Below are 5822 nucleotides of genomic sequence, written 5' to 3' on the forward strand. Positions count from 1 at the left end.
TCACATCTGTATGGAGGCAGTGTGGCATTGGGGACCCAGATTTATCTCTGCCTCATCACAGAAGCCACAGAAGTCTCACCAGGCACATGTAGAGAGGTCTTGTTCACCTCTGTAGATCCACACCTGAACCCCAGCTTCCATGGGCCCTTCATCCTCCTCTCCCTTGAGCTCTAAAGTGTGGCACCTGCATCCTTCCCAGATTAGACTAGACCTGGTCGATCCTTTTGAAGAACTTTCTTCTGTTTCAGATAGTCTGATGCCAAGTTCTCATGTGGAAAGAGGGCACTTTCAGGGCATCTTCTAGGGGGCATATCCCTTTTGGCCCTCCCAAGAAATCTACTCAGGACTGGAAAAAAGGACCTTAATGGAGGGAAGAAGAGAAACTTCCTAGAGTGTTCCATAATTCCTTCTTGGACTTCTGTTTTCCTATCACCCGAAAGCTCCCAAAAGCTAAGGTTAGGTCTCAGGGCTCCTAGCAGTAGTGGCTGCAATAAGTCCTCTGGCCCTGGTCATGAGGGACTTTATAGTTTCAGGGCTCCATCTCCCATCTCTCACCTAACTAGGGAAAATCCTGTTACACAATGGCACGGACCCTGGACAATCCCTTCAGTGCTTTTTCTGAGGTGCAATCTCATACGTATTTGTATGAATATTTGATCAATGTGTTTCTCTACCACTGAGCTAAAACAGTTTTCCCACAGCTGCCAAAGAGTAGGCACCACTCAATAACTATTTATTGAATGGATTCATTAATCATCACTGAACATAGCAAGAGATAATGAAGCTAAGGAAGAAGGATTAGCTCAGTCCTGGAACTGGACTGCCCAGGATGAAATCCCGGACCTGAAGTTTACTTCCTCTGTGAGACCATAAGAAAATCTTCTTCTCTTGCCTCATTTTTAAGTTCTAAATGGTGATAATAGTAGCACCTGCTCCCTATCATTGTTTTGAGATGTAAAACAGGCAATATATGTTTATATCTGGCAAATATAAACAGTAAGTACATATACTCCTCATTTAACAACCACCTGTTTAACTGATATTCAGACTCAGGACCAAGATGTGCTGCTAGTATTTCTGACCTGCATTCAGGGCTTACGATCCAGGAACGTGAATGGCACTGCAGCCTTCCAGTGGCTTCTTCTACAGCACAGTTGTATAACTTCTGCTGATTGTACTGTACAGCACAGTACTGTAGTTTTATGTTCTGTGTGTAAGAGTCATGCAAAGAAAAGCAAAGTCATCCAGCTGGAGTTTCCTTTGATCATTTCTTTGTTCTGAATATTGTAATATATACTACCTACAATTCCTCATTTAGAGATCAATTCATTTAATGACCAAGTAGCACAACAGTCATTAAAGGAGGAACATTTATATTAGCTGATGATCTACTTATAGATGGTGGATGACAGAGGGAATAGTGCTGATTTTGTTCTTTGCAAGATATAAGAAGGAAAGTTGTATACTTTCTACTAATCCAGGAGGCAGTTTTGAGAATTAAGGCAAAAAAAAAAAAAGATTATCTGACATAATTATTAAATGAAGGTCCTGGCTTCATCTAGAGACGAGGCAGGTATGATCACTGTAATAGACAATGAGATTGTTGAAGGAGTGGGGATGTAAACCATGAGCACTTCTGACAATGGATAATCGATCATACATGTCTAGAATCAAAGAGATCAAGTGGGCATCTTGGGAACAGTTAGGAAAAATCCCTCCAAATCCAGTGAATAGAGACCTGATAAAAGCCACGCTTGAGTCTGTTCTCAGATTCTGAGCTTTTTTTCTGCAAAGAAAGAGTCAGAGTAAAGCATAAGAAGAGCACAGACTTTGGAGTCATAAAGCCTAGGCTGAAATCCTAGGAAAGTTATCAGTTTCTCCAGAACTTGGGTGCAATAACCTCTCTGCATTTCAGTTTCCTCAAGTGGGAATGGTAACATGGGAATAATAATAGGAACCAATTTTCTAAGGATTGAACATATAACAGTTCACACTGACACTGTGTTTTAGGTTTAATTAAAAACATCATGACTTTGTACCCAAAATATTTCTCTAGCCAACAGACCAGTTGTCCATTTGTCTTGGAAGAGGAAAGAATCTGAAATAAGTGGATATGTAAAATCATAGGAAGGGGTCAATTGCTTGGACCCAGAGCTAAGGACATGGGAAGGTCAAAATCAGAAGACTAGTGACAAGTAAGTGGAGGAAAAGGCTTAAGGAGTCAAGTGGGTGCAGAGTATGTGAATGTCACCACAAGTCTCCTTATAGAGCTGGCAGTTAGCAGCCAGGTTGACCAGATGACCCTCTCTCAGCTGTCTTTCCACCTTTTTCCTTTTTTTGCCAGAGTATAAACTCCCAGGGATGACTCCATCTGGTCAGCTGAATTGGGCAGCTTTCTGCTACCAGGACAAAGTACCCAAGCCTTACAATTTATAGGGGATAAGGTTCATTTTTGGCTCATGGTTTCAGAGGTTCCAGTCCATGGTTAGCTGGTGGCAAGGCAGAAACATCATGGCAGAAGGGCGTGGCAGAGGATGATGGTTCCACTCATGGCATCTAGGAAACCACGAGGAGGGCAACAGCACCCAAAATGAAGGAGCCAGGGACAGGAGATACTCCCCAAAGGCATGCTCTCATCACCCACCCAGACACACCCAGAAATGTGCATTAATAATCTCCTAGGTGTCTCTCAAGCCGATCAAGTTGAGAATCAAGATGAACCATTACACAAGTTTAATCAGACAAGAATCAGTTCCTGTTGCTGACAACAGAGTTCCAACTAACAATGCAGGCTTCCCAAGCCTCCTGAGACAGAAACTGTGGGGAAAGGGTCCAATAACTTGGATTTCTGTAAGCATCCTTGATGATTCTTAATACACACTGAAATTTGAGAACACTGCTCTTCCAGAACTCTGAGATGCCTTCCATCTCCGATGGCCTCAAATCCAAGGTTGTCGGATTGTCTGAACTCCTACACCCTGTTGTCAGATCCACCAGCACAGTTTCTATAAGTTAAAGCCATCTCTCGGAGGTAAAAAGAGCAGGAAAGCAGAATCCCCATAGCCCCTCCCCTGCTCCAGCCCCATCCCTGTACTTCACACTCACAACTGTAGGTGTGTTGCCCTGCCTGGAGCACTCATAGCCACTGGTGCACCCTCTCTTGCTCAAAGTAACTCTGTCTTTTCCGGGATCCCTGACTTCCCTGCAAGGTATGTTAATCAGCTTTGTGTCGCATAACAAAATACCGGAGGAGGAAATTGACTCATAAAGAGGAAAGGTTCCCTTTGGCTCATGTTTCTGGAGTTTCCAGTCCAAGGTTTAGGGGTCCTACTGTTTTGGGCCTAGGGAGACAGTGGCATTTTGCTCCCTTAATGATTCTGGAAGCAAAGAGACACAGGAAGAGACTGAAGTCCCACAGCACCCACAAGGGTGCCTCCCCAGCTTCAAGGCATCCAGCCAGGGGCTCCATGTGAGCTGGGCACCAACCCTGCAGAGGGTGAGTTCTGGGAGACTCCAGGAGCTGTGACAAGGTGAGCAGAGAGGAGGGGCCTCTGTGGCTCCACTGCTCCCCGCCAACCCACACCCCACTGCCTCCAGTCCACTTAGCACAGCACTGTCCTCGCCCTTGGCAGAGGCCCTGCAAGCTCCAGCCTCACGCGCAGTGTGGTATTGGTTCGGGTTCGGACTCCTCAGTCTGCCACCCAGATCCCCACAGCTGCACCTGGCTTGTCTCCCTGGCACTCACATGGCACCCTGCACTGCCCACAAGCCTGTACTTCCCCGTGTGCCCCGCTCACAGGCCCCGCTGTGCCGCTGCCGTGAAGTCCCTTCCTGTGCAGAGCACAGGCCTGGCCCCTCCACCCGCACTAACCCCACGCATCTTTGTTCCCTGCCTTGAGCGCCCACCAACTCAGACCCCTGCCCTGGGCTCCTGGTCAGCTGTTACAGCTGACTGGGTGACAAGAGACTCACAGGCAGGAAGCAGAGAGCATGAGTTCGAATCCACCTCAGCCCATTTGTTAATTGTGTGGTCTGGGGCTCTGCCATCTCCCCCTGTTTCATTGGCAAAACAGAATCATTTCGGTAACTGGGGACAGTGCACATACAGTGTCTATGCAATGCACGTACAGTGTCTATGCAATGCACAACACACAGCTGGTGCTTAGCAAGTGTTGGGTGACAGTCACAGCAGCCCCTCCTACCTTAGCCTCTCTGCTCACAGGTGGATGCCCCACCTGGACTCCTGCTGTCTTTACTGCCCCGCCTCCCCTGGCCACACTGGTGGTTTGTGGCTCACTTTCGGTTTCTTAGCAAGAGTTCAAGGCATTTTTCTGAGGAGTCTGAATGTTTGCACTATAAGCTCACTGGGCTTTTCTTCTTCCTCCTCTTCCTCTTCCTCTTCCCCTCCCTCTTCCCCCTCCCCTTCCTCTTCCTCTTTTTCTCCTCCCTCTTCCTCTTCCTCCTCCTCTTCCTCTTCTCCTCCCTCAGTACTGCGATTGACCCAAGGGTGTTCACACTGAGCTACATCTCTAGCACATTTTTAAATTTTTATTTTGAGACAGGGTCTTGCTAAATCACTTAGTTGCCCAGGCTGGGCTCAAACTTGTGATCCTCCTGTCTCCGCCTCCCAGGGTGCTGGAGTTACAGGTAGGCACCCATGCTTGGCTTCACTGGCTTTTGTTAAGTGAAAACACGAAGGTGGGGAGGGCTGAGACCTGCCTTGCACTGTGCTGAGGGAGTTGGTGACAGACATGGGTGACAGCCTCAGGGTCGAGCCAGCATGCGTGTGCTCTGCTGGGCAGCCCTGAGCACCCCAGCCTGCCAGAAGCTGCACTTGCTCCCTGAGGAGGCTGGCGGCCTGCAGGGAAGCCACTCCGCCGTGTCAGCCTACAGGAGAACAAGCTCCGGGCTCATTGCTGATGCAAGCTTTGTGAGTGTCACCTGGGCCCTGGGGTGGACGCCAGCAGAGCTAGGGACTCACCTCCATTTCAAGGAAATGGAAAGGGCCTGGGATTTAGCTCAGTGGTTCCGCTGCCTGCCTCCCAAGCACAAGGTCCCGAGTCCAATCCCCGGTACCCAAAAAAAAGAAATCAAAGAAATGGAAAGTCATAAAACCCCAGCTTTCTCCTACAAACTCATTTCCATATTTTTAATCTTATAAACAGTAAAAATGATTATAAGTACACTTATCCCTACTATACCACAGTGATAAAAACCTCACACCGAAAACCATTTCCTAACTTGTCTGTTCCATGCCCCAGACCCACGATCCCCACACTTTTCTCTCCACTCAGACCTCCTCTCTGTCCCAACTGATTCAACCAGGCAACTAGCAAGCATTTACCACACTTGGGTGGCTAAGAAAGGTAACAGAAGAAAATTGGTCTCTGTCCTCAGGATTAATTTGAAATCAAATTAATGTGTCAGATCTGTCTCCAAGCCTCAGCCAGCTCTGCGGGCCTTCTTTCAATAGTCAGTCAACAAACAATTATTGAACTCCACTGTGTGCCAAGAACACGAAGATGAATGTGCTGGACAAGGTCCCGCCTCTCCAGAAGCTTACACTGCAGTAGGAAAAGAGGCAAAAGCAAGCAAGCTGAGCCAAGAAGCTGGCACACCTGTAATCCCAGCGTCTCAGACGGCTGAGGCAGGAGGATAGTAAGCCCAAGGCCAGCCTGGGCAACTTTGGGAGACTAAAATTTTAAAGAGCTGAGAATGTAGGTGAGTAGTAGAGTGCTTGCCTAGCAACCAGGAGGACCTGGCTTTGATCCCCAGGACCACAATAATGATGAGGAGGAGGAGGAGGAGACAGCGATGTGAGG

The sequence above is a fragment of the Heterocephalus glaber genome, unplaced genomic scaffold (genome assembly GCF_053883595.1).
Source record: "Heterocephalus glaber isolate CG9 unplaced genomic scaffold, H.glaber_assembly_v1.0 deba00001444, whole genome shotgun sequence".
Classification (NCBI taxonomy): Eukaryota; Metazoa; Chordata; class Mammalia; order Rodentia; family Bathyergidae; genus Heterocephalus; species Heterocephalus glaber.